The sequence below is a fragment of the Ostrea edulis genome, chromosome 9 (genome assembly GCF_947568905.1).
Source record: "Ostrea edulis chromosome 9, xbOstEdul1.1, whole genome shotgun sequence".
NCBI classification, from domain to species: Eukaryota; Metazoa; Mollusca; class Bivalvia; order Ostreida; family Ostreidae; genus Ostrea; species Ostrea edulis.
Genome location: NC_079172.1, coordinates 61,107,964 through 61,131,520, shown reverse-complemented (window position 1 = coordinate 61,131,520; position 23,557 = coordinate 61,107,964). Strand labels below are relative to the sequence as shown.

The 23,557-nt window shown below is 34.7% G+C and overlaps 1 pseudogene; it reads right to left on the bottom strand.

The window, feature by feature from the left end:
- Positions 1–952: 952 nt before the first annotated feature.
- LOC125658670 (uncharacterized) lies at positions 953–23,331 on the bottom strand (annotated as a pseudogene).
- Between the last annotated feature and the right edge of the window lie 226 nt (positions 23,332–23,557).

Sequence of the window (23,557 nt, the reverse complement as noted above, 5' to 3'; positions counted from 1 at the left end):
ATATTTCATAAGTACTACACTAGTCATTATTCCTGTATATTATACTTAACTTTAACCCCGAATCTTGTCATATTCTTCTGTGCGTTATGCTTAGTACCCTGCCTAAGTTCCAGGATGTCAATTTTTCCTTATATTAAACTATTAATTTACCTGATCAAATATAGGGCTCAAGGCGGGTGTGGCTGGTCGACAGGGGATACTTACTCCTCCTAGGCACCTGATTCCACTTCTGGTACATGTATATCCAGGGGTCGGTGTTTGCCCAACTCTCTATTTTGTATTGCTTATATGAGTTATGAGATTGATCACTGTTCGTTATTTTCACCTTATATAACACAAGATTTGTGTTAACGTTGGAAGGCATTCTTTAGGTAATATATATATATATATATATATATATATATATATATATCCAATATATCCATGTGCATAGAGATATACACTAAAATGACCAACGACACGAAATAAATAAAGATCTATATATTCATTCCATACATGTGGTGAGATAATGCATTAGCTTTATCACACGGCCGCTTGATAAAGCACTAAAAGTCTAAAAGTAAAAAGCAGAAATATAAGCTCTATAATTAACCTGTTTAAACAATACTGGTTTTCTCTCTCTCTCTCTCTCTCTCTCTCTCTCTCTCTCTCTCTCTCTCTCTCAACACAGCCCAACATGTTGCATCATGCTATTGTAGACTTATGACGTACATGTATCTATTTCAGTCCAAGGAGTGGGGTAAGTCCATTAGAAATACCGATCAAGTTCAATAACTCACGAAACATTCAGTCAGCCATAGCTCCCGAATGGTCTCGTATCACAAGATGAATATTCCCTCTACTGTAGATGATAAGAATGTAAGATATTATAGTATGTTAAACAACCACGATGAATTCCACAAACGAGGCATGTGACTGATACGTGTTGTGCAGTATTCTCAGCAAGTCTCCATTAAGTTGCACCTGGGACCTGAATGGATATGGTCATGACGTCAGCCAACTCGTGATCTGAAAATACAAGTCTATATCTTCAAGAGACAAAATGTTTAATGATATAATGCTTTTTCATTTCTTTTCTCATATCATTTCTCACCGTTTTCTTTTGTAAGCTATACTTTTTTAATAGCACTTCCTTGGATTTCTTAGGTAAGTTTGGATCTAGCTAAATAGAGCGGTACAATAAGTTATATTCATACAGACATAGAGACTTTTATTGTACTTACTATCTTCAAAGTTACACTTCGTTGTCTGCGGACAATAAAAGTATTGTATTTTACTCTTCTGTTCCAGAGGACAACTATGCCCAGGCTTAGCAAATGATGATCCCATCCAAAACACGTCATTGGGACAACCTCCATAATTGTGCCAAATTTGGAAATTTCTCCAGTAGTTACTGAAAGGGCATTACAAAAAATACTTCATTTACCTCGTGTACAGGGGATATTATCATCATTTTTAATACAGGTTGACACTTTTGAGTGAGCGATGACCCCAAAAGTTGCGAATGTGATACAGTATTTGCTTATATATATATATATTTCAGATGATTAATTATTCGACTATAAATCAGAAATTGAGTTAATTTTATGGAATTTCATTTTTTTGTGTTTTTTTGTTGTTGGTAAAACCTAATAATACTTCATTCTTATTAGTATGAATTAACCCATTAGGCCTACTGGTTATTCTGTTGAATTATATATATTGAATGTGAAAGGAGTGTAAAGTATTCAGAGTTTTGCTGTTATATATCTATGTAATTCAACGTAAGATTCTATACTGATTCTGTTATTCATTTTTATTATCTTTAAATATTTTAAAATGTTTCGTATATTTTTTTTGTCAAATTAGAACGTTATCTGACGAATTGTTTTCTATGACGTCACTTCCGATTCTGATTTGAACCCTAACGACAAGGCAACTATACACTGTAACCCGTCTCGATAAGCAATCTGAAATACCTTTTAGCGTCTACATTTCACAATGAGATAATTAGTACAATCTGAAAGATGTACAACAGTGTCATGAAATGTAATTGTATTCTACACAGCAATCCATTTGTTGTCTTGCATTTAAGAGTTAACGTTCAAAAACGCTAGAAAATTACATTTAAAAGCTTTCGAGTCTAAATGTACGAAAAATCCTTTTCTATTTCACGTTGAATTGAATTGTGATGATTTTTAAAACATCTTTCTGTATGGTGCAGTCCATTACGAATTTTAGATAAAATATTCGACTCTCAATGAAAAAAAATCAAGGTACATGTACAACCTTTCGATGGAATAAAAATATATTTTAATGGGCAGCAAATTCTGTTAAATTCATTGCTTTAAAAGAAATCCTAATGAACTTTGGGTTATACTACAATATATGCAGACATATATCATCGTTTTAGACATATCATCGTTTTTTAGTTGGAAACACAAGTTATAAGCTTTCATTCTTCTCATTTACTACATGTATCAAAAATAGTTGCGGGAGGGGGGTCTCCCAATCGATCAAAATAACATATAATGATCATTGTTGAAAAAGTGGAAGCCGATTCTACGTGCCTAATATGTGTGTATTATAATTACTTGTTGGGGTAGTCTCCTTCAATTGAGAAGTGATTGTATGTCTGCGATGGTGTCACATCTGTCCACGTGCTCGACACGACTCTGCTTCTGGAGAACCAGTCCATGTTCGTGCTTCCTGTCCCGTTAAAAACAACCTCCGCCACTTTTGTACCATTCTTGTATAAATGAAGTTGAACCTTTGAAGGAGCAAATGAAAATATTTCTTCATGTAAATTGAATAAAGAAATGTCAATATAAAATGTCTATTTGAAATAAAACACTTATAATATAAGAACATGTAACAATATGTTATACATTTTACTTAACAATTTACCTTATGTCATTCAATAAATGACATATTCGACAAAACTGCATTACAGTGTTTGGTTATTTGTTACGGCCTGGACGGTTTCTTCTCATAGGAGGCATAAAGATACATGTATAAAAAGTTTAATGCTAGTAGACTGGAATTAAATACTGACATTCTTGCATTTAATATAAAAATGGGTGTCAAAATCAGAGTTCAGTTTACAATCACATATCGAGCAAATTAATGAAGTTACAACATTTGTATTAGTTCAAGGTCTCTACTTCTTGTATCATACTAGCGGAAAAAAGAAACTGTGTATAGTTTGATATACTAAACGCCGTGTTTGAGTTTTCAATTTGTTCAATATCGCGGTCGATTTACCTTGATAGCCACAACACGCTTTTTTTTTTTTTTTTTTTTTTTTTTTGAGTTTTGAGCCTAAGCGACAAGTGGTTAGTAATCGGTTAGAATTTCCAAGAGTTCCCAATGTATTGAAACAGAAAAACATTGGTTTTTGGAATGCAATTTTAAGTGAGAGATAACTCGTATGATTGAAAATTATCGTTCGTGTGTAATGAGTGGTGGAAGCTGGGATGTCTCAAAGCAGTGTGGCTAGGCAGTTTTGGAATTTATGTTAACACTGTAAATGCCTTATGGAGACGACATCAGCAAACAGTCACCGTTCGGGACCGCCCACGATCTGGACGCCCGCGTTTGACGTCACGTCAGCAGGATATGTATATACGGATGTCACATTTGCGTAATCGATTCCATTCGACTTCTTTGAGCGCTAGAAGCGTCCATGGGCATCGACGGATAAGTCATCATACTGTAAGGAACATATTGCGAGAGGCAAACATCCGGTCCTCGATGTCCTGCTATCCGTCCTGTTCTGCTCTGACGTCACCGCGTTGCGAGGTAAGCGTGGTGGAGCAGACATCATCGTTTCAATAACTGAGATTGGGCGAAAGTTCCGTGTACGGACGAGTCGATATTAATAGAATCCTTCATTAGTACGAGTGTGGGATAGGGAAATTCCACCGAGGGGACAAGATTCGCAGTCTAGGACGAGGCTTTGCCGAGTCCTAGACAACGAATCTTTTTCCAGAGGTGGAATTTCCCTATCCCACACGAGTAAATAATGAAGGATTATTTTTCTCACATTTTACCTACAGTTTAGTGCATAAATTTAGGAGCTTTGAGAAAATTCTAAATTATCAAAATCCTCATTTGAACTTCGATGCAAAAACTAATTAGATAGGCAGAAAGAGCATAACCGAAAATGGTTTACACTGTAAGTGTAAGTGTAAGGATTCTATTAATATCGACTCGTCCGTACACGGAACTTTCGCCCAATCTCAGTTATTGAAACGATGATATAAGTTTACACTGTAAATGTAAACTAAAAAACCCAAGGTTGTCCAACAGAAAGCTATATACATTAAAATTTAAAGATAACAATGCAAAATATTTTTGCTTCACCGTGTAACATAAATCTTCACCGTGTAACGTCAAACTTCCACCAGAGTTCGTTTGTTCACAAACCAAACTCTTCCACTTAGGCATTATGGGATAGCGATTTCTTAGGCCGCGTATACTGTGACGTCACTGTAGAATGACGAAAAAACATAACGTCAAACGTAAACAACTTTCAAAACAAGAACGTAAACATCAAGTTCATTACTTTACACAATAATTTGAACAGAGTCTCCCTACTTTTTAATGATCTTTTGATCATTTTATGTTTAAGATAAAATCCATACTTTTATATTAATGTTCTTAATATTAATATCTTCAAACTTTTAATTGCGAACTACTTGTTTAGTGTAATTTGTCTGCGTGATAATCGCGGACTCACAATATACAAATCTGTATACAGTGGTGCGTCACATAGGAGAGGTCTATTCGTAGGTGACGTAATGAGGCCTCGACGGGGAGTTTGCGTGTAACGTAAATCATAGAAAATATATGACGTCACAATCAAATGACGTCGCAGCAGTGTGAGACAGAAAAATCTCACATGGCTGTCTCACATGGGTAAAGTCTATCTCACACTGGTGATAATGTGAGAAACATGTATCTCATTTTCGTGATAAAGTGAAATACAATTGTTATTGACAAGCACGGATTTTTCATAATTCTCAGGCTTAAAAAGGTTCGCATCTGATACTTGGAGTAATGTCAATTTTTGGGGAAGTGTATTATTGATTTCGACCCTAAAGGAGAATTTGAAAATTAAAAAGAAAAACTGGGGATCGAGAAAATGCTTTTTATTGACCTACAGTGTTCTAACTATGTCCTTTTTGCACTTAAAAATTACTCAAATAAACATAATTATGTCTTCTAACACTACAAATACCAAAATGTTTAATACTAGTAATATAAATAAATAATGACCTTTTTGCACTTTATAGACGACACAATTCATGATATCTTTGAGATTTAAAAGAACATATTCGGAGTCAATAATGTCAATTTCTAAAATTTCACATAATTTTCAAGGTCATGTCTTGAAATTCAAAATGGAAATAAAACAAGTGGGGTAAGCGATCAAAGTTTTAAATCAAAAAAATTAAAAATTTCAAGTAGATTAATTGAGATCTTTGTAAGAATCGGCGTTCTGTTTGGGAAAATATATCACCCAAATTAATTAATTACAACATTTAAACTAGTTTTAAGTCTTAATTACATATATCATAAATCATACATTCGAAATACACGCATTGTAGTATGAAAAAGAAGATATATTGTGTGAAAAGAAAACTGCAATATCATGCAGATTCAAAACTTTTTGATTGATCAATCCTTACGGCACAAAATATTGTCCCTGCGAAACCCTTTCAAAATTTGAATTGACACAGATTTTTTTTCCAGCTGGATAAGGTTCAATAATAGATGTGTAATATGTTTGCACCAATGGGATCAGAATTGAACCAGTAAATACGTAGTTGTAGCATCCTGCGCAATTGTGCTCAAACGTTGAGGAGCTAACGCCCTTATATAACTCACCCAGAGCGACATTTTATAAATTGACTTGAAATCAATATCTATGCAGTTCATTCGTCAATACATAGGACAAATATTACCACAATACTGCAATTTGTATGAATTTAAACACTAGTGGGGTTTGATTTAAAGTATCTTAACGGTATCATCTCCATTAAATCGGCAATGGAAATTTCGGTTCCCTATGATAATTATAATTGTTCTCATTATAGATTGTAAAAGAAAACTTCAAAAACAAATCTCATGAGAAAGAACGACAAATGTAATCTGACTTTGAATATTTTATCTGCTTTAATGTTAATAAGTCAACTGTAACCTTATCTAGTAAAGCACTTTGGTACAAGTGCATGTGAGTACATTTGTTCTTACAATGAGTAGTTAAATTCACTGGAAAACCACTTTTCTCTTTGTGGGGATTTAATCGTGGAAATGCTTTACGTTGTTATGGGTTTGGGTAAATCTATACTCACTTGTGAAATATCCAGCGATTCCCATTGGTCGATCAGCGATGTTCTGTACTTGGAGGTGCACAAAGCGGACTTGGTGGTAGCGGTACAATGTTCGTCGACGATATCGTCATTAGTTTCATCGCTGGTACCATTGGAAATGAACGATAAATAATCGGAGATATCTCCACCCGTCTGACTTCGGTAAATCAGCACCCATCCTGATGACACCTTATCTGAATATTACAATGTATTCTATTTCTCGATAAATCATAGTCTATAAATATCGTTATTCAGTACAGAAAAGAACTGGACAACAGACGGTATGCTTATAAACGCCCTCTCCATTTTATATGATTACAAAAGTATCTTGTAACACATATGATGTATGTTGTATAGGAAAAGGTACATATCTTACACAATACGCCAAAACAATAAACATAAACGAAACATGACACGAAACATAAAACTAAGATGAAAAGGTTTAATGAATAAAAAACAGAAGGCTTTACTCAATAATTGAATTTTAAACTACACAGACAAGAAAAGATACAAGTGATACATCTATATGGTGAATGTTAAAGGAATCAAATACTACCGTAGTAGGAAATTGTTTTAATTGGTTATTTCTTATACGTGTACATGTATATAGGTTTGTACAGCATAAAACAATATTAATTACAATAGCCGAAATCATTTATTCCACTATAGAAGAATTTGAACAGATAATTGTAAATCAGTGAATGTGTACAAAGAATAATGATATTCTTTATTTATACAGGATTGCACAATTAGTTGTACAAGCTAGTTTACATTGCGGTCCTGTCTATACCATACACTTATACAGAAGAATTACTGGCGAGTCATCAGAGAGAAAGCATTTTAACAAAACAAATCAGTATTTACGTTACTAGTTTGGTCTCCAAGTTGATATTTTGAAAAGTACATTGAACAGCGACATATTTCATGAAGCGCTTCCTGAAGAGCACGCCGGCGGTAAGCGATGCAGTGTACACTATTATTTGTTATGAACATGCCGGCGGTAAGCGATGCAGTGTACATTATTATTTGTTATGAACATGCCGCCGGTAAGCGATGCAGTGTACACTATTATTTGTTATGAACATACCGGCGGTAAGCGATGCAGTGTACAATGTTATTTGTTATGAACATGCCGGCGGTAAGCGATGCAGTGTACACTATTATTTGTTATGAACATTCCGGCGGTAAGCGATGCAGTGTACACTATTATTTGTTATGAACATGCCGGCGGTAAGCGATGCAGTGTACACTATTATTTGTTATGAACATGACGGCGGTAAGCGATGCAGTGTACACTATTATTTGTTATGAACATTCCGGCGGTAAGCGATGCAGTGTACACTATTATTTGTTATGAACATGCCGGCGGTAAGCGATGCAGTGTACACTATTATTTGTTATGAACATGCCGGCGGTAAGCGATGCAGTGTACACTATTATTTGTTATGAACATTCCGGCGGTAAGCGATGTAGTGTACACTATTATTTGCTATGAACATTCCGGCGGTAAGCGATGCAGTGTACACTATTATTTGTTATGAACATGCCGGCGGTAAGCGATGCAGTGTACAATATTATTTTTTATGAGGCCTGGATTAATCGTACCTTATTCCTGTTATGATTCTTGCAATTTTTGATCGAATATCTTCCAAAAGTTATTCAAAACATCGTCCTACCAACTTGATATAAAACTTTTAAATGCTAGAAATGATATAATCTGATGAATAAATATCTTTTAGGGTTTGTCTTATAGGAAATAAGCATGGGGTTTCTATGAGCGGATAATTTTGCCAAATTCAGGTTAGTATTCACATATCTATCGATGACTTCTCGGAGAAGCGAAAGGTGTTATCTAATAGACCGCCATTTACATACTTCAAAGTCACCTTTGTTGCAGGTAGCACAAGCCCGACAGGTGAGATGAATACCTTTCAAAATGTCCAGAAAAATATGTTCTATAGATACGTTCTGGCCATTTTTTCTAATGATTATTTTTCAGCCAGAATGTTTTAAGGGGTAAAGCAAAGGAAAGCGAACACTGTATATATTTATATCTAAGCCTTATGTTAAATTTGATGCATATTTTAGAACATTATTTCATATACAGATACAGCAAACAGCAAATTCATCTTTCCTTGATTTGTCTTTATGGCCTTTTTACAAACTTTCACTCATATCTTTAACGCATCATAGTGTGCTGGTGTGAAGCGCTGCAATTCGTATCCTCGTGTATTTTTGAATTATTTTTTTTTCATATTTACAATACATTTCTGTCGGAATTCCCAGGTATGATAAGCGTACTGTATTTTACATTCAATTTTGTATTCTTGCATGCATTGTTTTCAGGAAGAAATACTTATCATTGCAATTTGTAAAGATATCAGAGAAAAAAACATTGGAAATGTAAATATGCTATTGTAAACTTTCTAAACGAATATACCTTTCGTAGATCAACTCAGTTAGTCTGCAACGCCTATTGTCTAGAGACGGTATGGAAAAACCAGGACAGAAGTGTGCTTGTAAACTGATGTTTACCAAACGAATCCCCAAGTTTAACATGGATTTTTTAAAAGGATTGTTTGTATGTTTTTTCAGGCTATTGACGTCACGTAAAATTCAGAAATTACTCACAGCATTTGAAGTCAGTGGGGTCCTTGCCCAGCCCTTTGTCTGCGCATGTCCAAGTTATTAAATTTTGATATCCAGTCTGACATTGCAGAGACTTCCCGAACGGAAGAAAACCACTATTGAAGACCGCATTCTTAATCTTAGGCACTTCACAACCTACAAATGAAAGCTGGAGATAACGAACAATAATCAATCTCATAATTCCTATAAGCAATATAAAATAGAGAGTTTGGGCAAACACAGACCCCTGGACACACCAGAGGTGGGATCAGGTGCCTAGGAGAAGTAAAGCACTCAAAGCAAATGAACTAGCTTTTACAACAGCCATTTCTGACATTGGTACGTGTATTATTAGACAAACCTACTTCGGTTTCTATAGACTTCAGTACTTCGTCTATTTTGAAACAGTCAACGCTTTGATAATCGTTTCCTTCATTGTTTTCTCGTGAAATTATTTGGTGTTATCTTAAACCAATTCAATCAGAGTCTAAACGTTAATGTACCGCAATTTCATTTTGATGAGAGTCTAAACGTTAATCTACTAAAATCTGAATTTAATCAACGTAAACGTTAATCTACTAAAATCTCAATTTGATCATGGTCGATTGGTTTGATTTATGTCTTCTGAAACGAATAATTCTGACAAATCATTAATTTGACGAGTGTTTGTGAGGTCGTGCATAGTAAACCAATTGGTTTCCTTGTCTTCTAACATGGTCCTAATACATAAATAACAACTGTACCTATATTACTCAATGTGTTAGATAATTAAGGCATAGAAACTTGCTATGATACTAGCGACAAGCTATGAATTACCTTTACAAACTAGCTATAGTATTAGCGAGAAATGACGAATTAGGTAAGTTCGAAGCACGCCCATTTTTCAATATCTTTTATCCACAGGTCTAATATCGTAACACCATTGATAGTTCATAAAATCATTGATATTGAAACCTAATACAAACCAAAATTTTCTTCATGCTGGGCCATCCCGAATTACTGGCTTTTTAGCCATCCTTACATAAACAAGTTACAACAATCAATTGTCCTGATGTACAAACTTCACAACCATCATCTATCTCATGATCTGACATAACGTACAAACTCTATACCCATCATGAAAGGTAAAGATAACGAACGGTGATTAATCTCAAACTCCACAACCATCATCCATCATAACGTTACAAATTATATACCCATCATACATCATAACAGAAAACTGTATACTCACTATCCATCATAATGTACAAACTTCACAGCCATCATCCCGCATAAACTCTATACCCATCATCAAAGGTGAAGGTAAGGAACATTGATCAATCTCGAACCCCACAACCATTATCCATCGTAATGTACAAATTATATACACATAATACATCATAACACACACACTTTATAATCTAAATTGTAAAAATCCATGATAAATATTGTAAAACATTATGCAAAAAAAAAAAAAAAGAACAGAGATCAATCTTAAAATTCTTATGAAAATAGAAAATAAAGAGTTTGGCAAACACGGACCCCTGGACACATCAGAGGTGGGTCGATGTGTCTAGGAGGAGTAAGCATTTCCTGTTGACCGATCACACCCGCTGTGAGCCCTATATATCGATCAGGTAAGCAGATTAATCCGTAGTCAAAGCTAGTGCAAGGTGAAGATAACGAACAGTGATCAATCTCATAACTCCTATAAGCAATACAAATAGATAGTTGGGCAAACACGGATCCCTGGACACACCAGAGGTGGGGTCAGGTGCCTAGGAGGAGTAAGCATCCCCTGTTGACCGGTCACGCCCGCCGTGAGCCCTATATCCTGATCAGGTAAACGGAGTTATCCGCAGTCAAAATCAGTGTGCCAAGAACGGCTTAACAATGGGTATGAAACACGTCAGACAGCATTTGACCCAATGCGAGGTTGGATTGACGAACTAGATCGTTATAACGACCATATAATTTGCAAAATGCTGACTTCAATCGAGACTGTTGAAACCCCTGTACCATCAACTTATTTGTCAGTAGCTTACCTCGATTTAAAAACTGACTATACACAGAACAAGCTCTTGCATATCGAATTAGTTGAGATATATAAACACCATATGCAGGTGATAATGGAATATTGCTACATAAATATGGGAAGTTGACGATGGAGAAACTGAAATCATCCCGTTTGTCATACAGTTGAGTTGTCAGTTTGCCGTTAATGTCTACTTTCAATAAAATATCTAAGTATGAAGCAGAAGTGGACGACTCTGTGGTGTCCTTTATTTCGAGCTCACAGGGATATATCAAATCGACATATGAATGAAAGCTATTATTGTTAATAGACAAAACGTCATCGATATATCTAAATGTCGAATTGAAGATCACAGCGAGAGATTTTTTCTTCTCGCGTAGAAGTTTTTGAATAAATTCTGCTTCATATGAATATAGATCTAGTCAGCTAACAAAGGAACACAGTTCGTGCCCATGTAAATAACGGTCTAACAACTTGTATGAACCACGTCAGACAGCATTCGACCTACATATGTAATGACAGGTTGTATTTGTAAATACAGCCACTACTAGACAGAAAATGCACTAGGAGTGTCATTTTAGCAGATATACTCATTTGCTGATAATTACTGCTATCGTGCTGTTGGTGCTGATAAGTTCTGATAATTATTGATATTTTTGCCTGTTGGTATTGATAATTTCTGTCGGTGCTGAGAATTGCTGATATTTACTATGATTTGTACTGTAGGTTCTCATATTTACTGATGAGTGCTGAGGAAAGTATTGTCGGTACTGCAAAATGCTAATAAATGCTGTGGCTGTTGGTGGTCTTGCAGGAGGTAGGAAAATATGCCACAGGCTAAATACACGTATTTCCAACATTTCAGTTTGAGCATCACTGAAGAGACATTGTTTGTCGAAATGCGCATCTGGTGCATCAAAATTGATACCGTATGAGTTTTACATTGATGGATGTTTTCAAAAAAGTTTTTTTTTTCAAAATATTTCCCCCTAATATATGTATCGTTTTTCAATTTATTGAGGCGACTACAACAATACCAAACACTATATGTTTATGAGAAAACTTGGTTTTGAAAAATTTCAATTTAATCCCCTTTCTTAATTTCGTTGATATTAATAATAAGAAATACATATAATCCGTGTTTTGAATGTGGATTAGTTTGTAATAAATTAAAAGCATACTAAATTAATATAGATAATTATAATCATAGATGAGCTCTCTCTCTTTCTCTCTATCTCTATCTCTCCCTCTCTCTGATGAAAGGTGAAGATAACAAACAGTGATCAATCTCATAACTCCCACAATCAGTACAAAATAGAGAGCTGGGCAAACATGGCCCCCTCTATATACAAGAAGTGGGATCACGTGGCTAAGAGGGTAAGCATCCCCTGTCGACCGGTCACATCCGCCGTGAACCCCTTATATTGATCAAGTAAACGGAGTTATCCGTAGTGAAAATCAGTGTGCTAAGAACGGCCTAATAATTAGTATGAAACACGTCAGACAGCATTTGACCCAATGAAAGGTAGCCTGCCTCGATTTAAAACCGATCATAGAGAGAACATCAGCTGAATTTCTCTCTCTCTCTCTCTCTCTCTCTCTCTCTCTCTCTCTCTCTCTCTCTCTCTCTCTCTCAATTGGACGTTTAAATCTAGTTCTGCCTTCATTATTTTGCAATTATTTTTATAAAAACATATTGATTGGGATTATCTGGAAAATACAATGATCTATGTTAATCTTGTGTGTTCGCATGATCATTACATATGAAGCTTTCAGTTACGTCTTTTCTTAGGAGCTGGTCAATATTTATTGGGTGGTTGGGACCGGTGCACAATGTAATAGGACACACATTTATTTTGACTTACATACTGACAGGACTTCAACTTGGTTTTTTTCCACACTGCTATATGAAAGGCGATGATAACGAACAGTGATCAATCTCATAACTCCTATAAGCAATACAAAATAGATAGTTGGACTAACACGGACCCCTGGACACACCAGAGGTGGGATCAAGTGCCTACAAGGAGGAAGCATCCCCTGTCGTATATATATATATATATATATATATATATATATATATATATATATATATATATATATATATATTGCAATTGTATCAATTAACAAAAAAATATTATAAAATATTTCAAACTTTTAATTCAACTATCCTTTAAACAATAATGCTGAATTGTGTACATGCTTTATTTCATGTCCAAGTAGAATATCCTAGAGACAATAAAATATTCCAATAAAATACTGGACCTTTAAAAAAATTTAATATTAAAACAGGTAATTAAAATCACAAAAGAAGTATTCAGTTGTGAATAAAATTGCAAACATTACATGTAAGATTTACATGGCATATGGATTGCAATCATAGAAAATAAAAATGGCATATCATGTTGGTCATAACTTGAAAGATGCAGACCAGAATTTAACTAAAATCTAAACGCTTTTTTAATTTTGACAGTTTGCCATTACATCTATCATTGTGAATTGTTTAATACCGAGTGTTAGGCCGTTCTTGGCACACCGATTTTGACTACGGATAACTCCGTTTAACTGATAAAGATGTAGGGCTCACGGATGGTGTGACCGGTCAAAACGGGATGCTTGCTCCTCCTAGGCACCTGATCCCTCCTCTGGTATATCCTGGGGTCCGTGTTTGCCCGACTCTTATTTTGTATTGCTTATAGGAGTTATGAGATTGATCACTGTTCGTTATCTTCACCTTTCATAGAGAATACTGAGATGTGAAAAATACTTGCAAGTACATGTGACATCAATTCAGTAAAACAGTAATTTACAAATATGCAAAATGTAGCACTTTAAACAACAATTCAGTAAAAACAAAAAAATAAGATGAAAATAATGAGATTTGTAACTTCACTAGACAAATTATCGAACAAAGATGACAACATAAACAATAGTTTCTCAGGAGCTTAAATCCCTCAGCTGGTATAAGTGGAGAGACGATTCTGAAGAACTCCAGAGATTTTCAAAATGAAGTAAATATGATGTTTAATAATACATACATATAATTGTTCATTAAATAGGACATACAGGTTTTAATTACACATCTTTTATAGAGCAGCACAATTTTTTTTTTTGTATTTTTAGAAGATAGGACATAGGGTTTTTTAAATATAGAAGTATGGAATGCACTGGTCCCAACTCCCAATAAATATTGACCGGTCCCTTAACCATAAGCACAACGTCTCTGTCACAGTAACTTAAGCGACATGGTCGATTTCTACTGTGTTCATGCATACCGCTTTGCCGTGGTTGTGATCGACATTTCAAATTCGTTATGAATTTGGCCTGATGTTGCACATTGTATTTTGTAAGGGATCATAAGACTAGGATAAAATTGAGATCATCTGCGCAAGTTGGTAATCTCAGATTAACGAGACATAACTTCGCAAGATAAAAAGGGACAGTTGTTAAGATCATAGAAGATTTTTTATGGACACCAAAAAGTCATTGGGCATATGTCTTAACTCAAAATTTCTCTGAAAGCTTGTTGCACTCGAAAAACCACCTTGAATCTAAATTACAGTAAATATAACTATCATTCCTCTAAAATACTGTCTATATAATCATCCGTCATCTACAGTACAGTATATATAGTCATCGGTCATATATAGTACATTTTGTATAGTAATCAGTCATCTTAAGTACAGTCTACATAGTCATCAGTCATCTATAGAACAGTTCATATAGTCATCTACAGTACAGTCTATATAGTCATCAGTCATCTACAGTACAGTTAATAGAGTCATCAGTCATCTACAGTACAGTCTATAGAGTCATCAGTCATCTACAGTACAGTCTATAGAGTCATCAGTTATCTACAGTACAGTTCATATAGTCATCAGTCATCTACAGTACAGTCTATATAATGTCAGTATCTACAGGTACTATAGAGCCATCAGTTAGCATACAAAATGAACATCATCCACCGGAAGTGGAAATACCTTTGAAGATATACCTTAGATCTACCTTTTGTTACATCATTTTCACTATGTTGTTTCTTGATACTCCTCTTACGCTCGATACTATGCCTGTAAATCTGCGGAGACTTAAATATAACTTACCCATAAGAACACATTGAGATCCTGAGTGTGTGACGATACATTTATCCCAGGTAGAACACATCTTGGAGCCACAAGTACCAGTAACCTGCATCAAATATCAGAAGAAACTGTAGAATTCTTACGGTTTGTTTGTATGATTTTTTGTTTTTTGTTGTTGTTTTTTTGGAGGGGGGGGGGGTTGGTTGGTTGTGTGTGTTTTTTTTGTTTTTTTTGGGGGGTGGTGGTGTTTTTTTTGTTTTTGTTTTTTTGCTGTCGAGAGTATATATGAAAGGTGAAGGTAACGAACAGTGATCAATCTCAACACCTATAAGCAATAAAAAATAGACAGTTGGGCAAACACGGACCCCTGGATCTACCAGAGGTGGGACCAGGTGGCTAGTTAGAGTAAGCATCCCCTGTCGACCGGTCACATCCGCCGAAAGCCCTATATCTTGATCAGGTAAACGGAGTTATCCGTAGTAAATCTTTTTTATTTGCAATGTACAATAAAAACAAATTGCAGATGTGAATATAGAGCTGTTTATATCTGTGTTGTGTGTTATTCATAAATATACTTTGAAGTCTTACGTGATACTGGGTTTGCTAAATGGGCTGTTTCTGGACAATGCGAAATGTAGGCCATGAGCTGGATATGTGATATCCTCCCTTGTTGAATTTTCTACACTATGTTTTATTGAAAGCTTATCATGTCCTTTACACAATACAACTTGTTTGCAGTTTGGCAAGAGGGGCTTTAAAGAGTCATAATGCTAGATATTTAAGTACACGTCGTCTCAATGTATAAAAACAAAGATGGGTAGGGGAAAATAAAGTATATTATGTTTACATCAAAAATAGAAATATAATATTTATCATCAGAGGAATGAAGATAACCAGAGGGTAACTCGACTCAGACCTACAATGACTAACGTTGCGTCATAGTGACGTCAGCAAACTAAAATGTTTGAAAATAATAAGAAAAATACGTATATTTTTAAAAGACCTTCAATGGATATTTTTATTTTATCAATTGTCAATTAATGGATCATTATAAAACATTCTGCAAACATTGTTATGCAACGTACTACACAAATTCATTCCCCCCCCCCTTTTTTCCCTCACCAAAGCAAATACAGGTACACAAAAGTGAAGACTGAAATGAAATCATCATTTCTAAAAATCAGACAAAAATGCATTTATTTCACTTGTTTGTTTGATATTCGTAGGATTGGTTAACTATATATCGTTAACCGATTGGTGAATGTATTATCTGACATAATACTATCAATCTCATTGCGATCCAGCCTCACCCTCCAACACCTATATTACGCTGATGACAAAATCGTTATCATTTCAAATCATCAAAATTATGACGAACACTTCATACACATTCCAAATGCCAGGGTATCTATCACTGTTGGATCATCATCACTCTATTCACTTGTATATCATTAAATAGGCATATTATTCACTATCATTGTCATCATACACTATGTCTTACTGAATATCAACTCCCCCCTCATCATTATCACTATCATCATGACCATGACTCCTACAATGTCCACCATGTTGCCCCCTTCACTCATGTCCATCTTCAATAACTCGACTTCTGGAATTTTCACAAACATTATCAGCCAGCCGCTGAAGTAAGATGTCACCCTGACACCATATGAATTTGATACTGCCAGCTTCATCAACATTTCACCCATGTTCTGGTGGACTAGGGATGTCGGGATACTTCTGAAGTGCCCTGTTCCAGATCACTGTTTGATAGTTAGCTCTGGCAATATACATTATAAAAGAATAGATACATAGTGGCAGTAAGCCGAGATATATTCCATCATAGGTGGTGAATAGTGCTTCTTCCTTTGTCTGGCATCGTTGAAGAAACATATCATACCAGTCTCTTCTTGGGGAAAAAGAAATTCCTTACTGGATCAGTCTTACCTATTGTACCATCACCACTACGGAGACAAAAGCATTCTTCTCCACAGAGATCAGACAATTGTTGAGCAACAAGTCTTGGAGCATACTGGCCTTTCTTCCACTACTCAAACAGCAGTTTCATAAGGTGTCATTTATTCTCATCATTTGACATAAAATATTTCCAGTATCTTGGCCTATTTGTCTTAGATCCAGATCCGACACATCATTTGTCTTCAGGTGTATCAGGTTCTCTTGATGTTGCCCATGACCTTTTGGAAGCTCCTCTTCTTGACACAAGAGTTATGACATATTTTGTACTGAAGTGGTTTATAGTAAAGACTGTCAAATTCCATGATCCTCTCAAGAAGCTAAAGTTAAAAACGTTTCCTTCTAACAAGGCATTCAAGAGCAAAATATGTGAAAGCAACATTGAATATAGCAGATGGACATTTGCAGAATGCGATGCTCATAAGATATTTCAACAGAAAACCTGTGAAAATGATGTGACAAAGACGATTGAAGCCTTTGAAAATTTTCCCAAAAAGTCATTCGTGATTGAGAAGAAAGAACTACCCCTGTCAGATATCTAGGGAGGCTATATGCAGTTCCAAACTGCTTTCGTTAGTTGCCTGAATACACATCAGGATTAACCACATAGTCTCCATATAATTCAACCAAAACTGTTGTCTTCCCAAACTCACCCTCCCTGATAGTTCCTTTATGCAAAGTATACATCTTGTACAACATCTGCACATTCTCCTGTGCAGCAGCTAGATTTAATTGTTCCGAATTAGGTATTTCAATAAATGTTGCATTATTGTTTGGCGATTTACTTGTTGGTAAAGCTATATACCTTGACCGGACACTTCTGCACATTGCAGTCTCCAAATCCAGTGTTTGAAAATATAGACTGGCAGTGACAAAATCTTTATAAAATGGTTATCATGTCGGAGCATCCAATAAGATGCCATATGGACATAGCTAAAATAATGTGATTTGACAATATCCATGTACCTTTTGTTGCTGTATAACCTGTATCTTGTGGACATGGTCACATAAATCGATCTGATAGAAACGAAGCATCTTTATATCATTACCACTTGCAACAGTCTAGTAGTTTAGTATATCTAGAGTATTCCTTTCGTCAAATGAAAGCATAGTTCCTGAAGGATGCCTAGGTACCTGCTCTTCCATTGTCCTATATTCTGATAATGCAATCTTAAATGGCATTTCAACAGCCTGGCCTGTATGAACAGTATTGAACTATACTTTGACTAGATAGATGCCAAAACTGTATTTTCAGACCAAAAGTGTTTAAACAGTTTGTCCTTCAATTCATGTTAGTATAATTCAAATAATAACTAGATAAATCCTTAAATAAAAACATAAATTTATGTAATTTCATAAATGACCTCCACTGAATATCTACTAAAACAAAACTGCTAAAATACAAAAAATACAATTTTAAAAAAAACCAGCTCACAGGGCTTTAATCAACCATTTTCGATTCAAAACAGTCTACAAATTTTGTAGATATCTAGATATGTGTTGTAAATCTAATCATTAAAATATCAAATATTTCAGTCAAAATATTGGTACTCGGAGCTGTATATAACACTACACACAACAGCAGTATTAAAAACATGAGAAATGCTGACACATCACTTTTTAAACGCCTTAACCCCCAAACGCCCCACTGTCAAGAATGCCTACAACCGCCAATTTACTAACGAGAAAATAGGGTTTCAAAAACATATTGTCTCGAAAATTCCCCAATGGGGGGAGATGTGGTATTGGTAGCTCAATGGCTAATGGATCCTATAACAGACTTATAATACTAAAAAGTGCAAAATTACCTGGAGGTCATCCTGATCGGAGTATTGATTGGCAAGGACTTACCAGTTGTTGATACTAACGGACAGTATCCATGACCTGGGTATATATTCTGTGAACTTTTGGCACATTGCTACACCACATGATCTAAGAATAACATTACTAACTAGACGCCTCCCCTGTACTGGTGCTTTTGAACTTCTGCTAATATTGAACTCTTTGCACTATTGTGAGTTTATGTTTCTACGTTGATGTGTTATAAGATCCAACATAAGTAAATTGACACGTTATACATATTCCAAAAAGTATGGACTTAGAAATGTTTTTTATCTGATTTTTATTTACAAATACATTGTTCAATCATTATTCTGTATTCAGATCAGTTTTATTCATTTCATTTGTTACTGGAAAGAGGTATACCAAATATTATAAAAGCACAGTCAGTTTTGCTGCTCCGTCTTTCTATTAGCCTAGGTTAAGCCTTTTCTGTATCATGCATCTTATTTCTACATTTTCTTAAGCTTCAATTATTCATATTCTTAATGACTTGACATAATCTAGCGATAGACGCCATAGTTGCAATGGAATGTATTCATGCATTATTCTTAACATTAATATTAGATAGGATTAAGAGACTTCGGGAATTTCCAGATTTACATCATGTTAAATGGATTTTTATTGAAAATGTAAACCTGTAAATATCTGATATGTTGTAAGTATTTAAAAAAAATGTACTTCATAACCTGCTTCAAAGTGTGAATAATATGATCAATCTCATAACTTCCACAGGGAATACAAAATAAAGAGTTCGGCAAAGACGAACCCCTGGACATACCAGAGGTGGGATCAGGAACTTAGGAGGAGTACGCATCCCCTGTCGACCGGTAACACCCGCCGTGATCCCTATGTCTTCATCGGGTAAACGGAGTACGTGTATTTTAGCAGCAAAAAATATGTATGATTGATTCATCAGTCAGTATTGCTTTTGAATTCAAAACCTTTTTCAATTATATTGTTATTGCACCAACCTTTCTTATTATATGCGTATCATATATTATATCATCTTATATGGATGCAGATAGGTCAGTTAGCAAACAATATGATTCCGGAGTATAATTTTACCCTCCCATTATACATGTTAAACTTAGTGCTGTGCGAGTATATCAAATTAAAGGTCAAGTACGGTGATTTTCCTAAAACTTGAGTTTTATACAGAAAAATGTCTGTCGTACACTTATGGATTAATTTCCATGGCAATTTTGATAAAAATCACTAGGTGTGAATTACACGGCACTATCAAACTTTTACCTGAGCGATCGATAAATGTGTTGTGACGTGAGTTATCGCTCGTAGCTTATGACGTCATCTGAGACAACTTTCGACTGCATTGATAGGGTTTTATAGTGTTTACATAGAAAAGTCCTGTATTTATGGTACAATGCGCTGCTTTGAACTGCAATGTGAAATCGGGACAGGGATTAAGTATGTTTCTTTTCCCAAAAGATACTAAATTTTTAAGAATTTGGATACTGAAACTGAAAAGAGACACTGAGAGTTGTGACAAGCCACGAGGATCAGTGAGTGACACTTTAATTAACGAGGATCAGGTTTCCATCATCCTGTTTGATTCCAAACAAAGTGCAAAGTGATGATTAACTGGACATCCTACAAAACAAGTGGAGGGATGTATTTTAATTATATAAAAAGTTCAACCCAAAAGGGGGGATGCCCACAATCCACCCCTCTCTACATCCACCACTGAATGCTTTAATGCGACATTATATTCAATGGGTTTGCGATTGCACATAAAAATTAATGTCACCCATTACCTAGTTCGAATTGATTTTATTTTTTTTATTAAATGAAATATCTTTCGAATATTGTCGTACTCATACTATATTTATAAGGGACTCATCGTCATCATTTCATTTCTTCACTATATATATATTGAAAAAATAAAATATAGTAAAAATGGAAATGAACTTAATTTTAAAAACCCATTTTGATAAAACCTTATTTATTGCGAGGTCAGTCAAATTTCCAAAGCTTTTTTTTTCAAGTTCATTATGAAAACAAGTACAAGTTTTTCCTTTTCCTAATATGCTACATCCCTAATGTGCTACATATATATCATGAATCATTAAGGCAAAATTTCACACCTCAAATGCTACAATTCGTTAACATTGTGCCTTAATATATCAATTTCGCATTTGACGTGTGTTGTGAAGAAATTACATGTACTAATAGGCCCAATTTACATTTTATGGTATTGTATCTACATGTAGATGTTTTTTGGGGTTTTTTTAAAGGGAGGTGGGGGGGGGGTACAAATAACGTTGTGCACAATAAGTTTTTTTCTTTTGTTGTTCTTTTTTCAAAAAGGCATTTTAAAGTTAAATATATATCTAGCTAAACACATTATAATTTGGATCTGATCAATCTCATACAAATAAATCCCATAATAAGAAAAATACAAACGTGAGAGTCAATCTAGTTAAATACGCTCACAATCGCTACAATAGAGTATACGGCGAGTATCTATGAAGTCTGATTTTGATTAGCCTCGATTGTGTAAAACACAAAGGTTACCTTTTGATAGAACATTTTTTTCCAATATTATTCCCAATTTTCTATGGACTGGCCCGGTAAATAATTTCTAAATGAGATTCCAATGAGATATTTGTCGAACATATAAATGTATATATCATATAAATATTACTATCTGATGGTTTCGAAACGGGTGTAGGTACAAACATTATAAAGGTTGAATCCCTAAACTCAAGTGTATCTACGGTATTTCATCGTCACTATCCACGGTGTTGCTAAAACTGGCAATTTCTCACAGAAATTAAAACGATGATATACAGGCGTAAACAACTACAATTGTCTCAGATGACGTCATAAGAAAGGGTGACAATCCCTTCATTCGTTTCTATAAACAACGATTTTGGAATAGGTATTTTGCGCATTTACCTGGATTTAAAAAAGAATAAACACATCAATAAACTTTTCAAAACGGGTTTTAATGAATTATAAACTTTATTTTCAAATCTATTTTTATTACACTTGACCTATTGATACTATATCTAAAATGTTTATATGTATATTGATAATAAAGGAATAAATATTACAACACTTTACAATACAATATTCATGATTTATATGATTTTCATAAGGATTGTAAATTTTAAAACTCTTCTGTGTTCATCATAGCATTTTACATGCTTGCAAAATCTCCATTTCGAGAGACAGAGAAAAGCTGATGATGTTTTCAGTATTTAAAAAATAGCATGTGCCGTAACATACTCATTCATAAATTGGCTAAATACAAACCTTTCTCCATCACCATCCGATGGTTTAAGTTCTGACAAATAATCCATCCATTATTTTCTCTTTGTTCATGATCGGAAATGGTAGATATTGGAAACATTTTGTACAGTACTGTGAATCCCGAATTGACGAATAATTACAACTTACATTAACGAGATTTTTATTATTGTGCTTTGAAGATGAATACGTTCAATCTGTTCCATTCTTTTTAAATTCTCATTCAAAAAACTGAATTGCTATAAACCATTTAAAGAAAACATTTAATGATTACATGTATAAATTTAAATAATCAACATAATTATTTTTGACTATGGAGAAAAACTTGTAGGTTCGGGAAGCCATTATCTATGTGTTGAATTTTAATCAGGTAAATACAGGGAATAACAAAACTGACTGTTATTGTAAATATTGCTTGATTAAATTTTTTTATATTCTTAATTTTGGCTTTTGAAACAAAGATTCCTTTTGCTGTCTCCATAATGTTGCAGTATTAATCGTTTCATGTTAATTTGTATCTCATTATCCCACTGTTCACATCCGATTGTCGGTCTTGTTTATCCTAATTAAGGATACAACCCGTTTGATAACCATTTCTTACACTTTCAAAGCATTCTAACAGCCACCAGATAAATCAAACTAATGTTTGTTCCGTATAAAATAGAGAAAACATATCTTGATAGTGATATATCCACTTTTTACTCACAAAGCATATCAACTTCGCTATTTCATATCACACTAGATACATGGATATAATTACTAGATGTACGTATGGAATTTGCATACCTTAGATGGTACTAGGACATAGAATTACTAACTCCTAAAAAGGGTCCAATTTGACCCTTAAGGTACCTTGTTTTCCAAAAACAACATATAGATACACTTACGGAGGACTGGTTAATTTGAATATGGACACTGGACGATTTATCTACCAGATCATTTGGATTGTCTGTCGAATTCTTTGCGTTCAATTCACAGACGAAGTGGTCACGGTCAAAGTTCACGGACTTACAGCCCCCCCGTAAGCTTCACAGTCCCGCGCACACATCCGCATCCCCATGTTATCCAGAGTCAGGAAAGAATGACCAGATAAATATTTTCCATTAAATGTCGAAAATGATTGAACATGAGGTGAAAACAATGTGCAAAACCACAATATATGGAACATTTTCAAAGCAGGATCTATTGATTTAGTCAAATCAAGGTCTATTTCGTTTTACCAGACAAAAGCGACCAGTCCTTGTCTAGATCCAGAGTTCTAACATACGCGAAGCTGTCTTTATTTGATCGCGTACCCTTGTCTGGATTCTCCCTCATCTCATTGTCTGTATTGAAAATTAATTTTTCACCTCATTAACGATTCTCCATTTCCTAGGAACATACAATCATGCCAA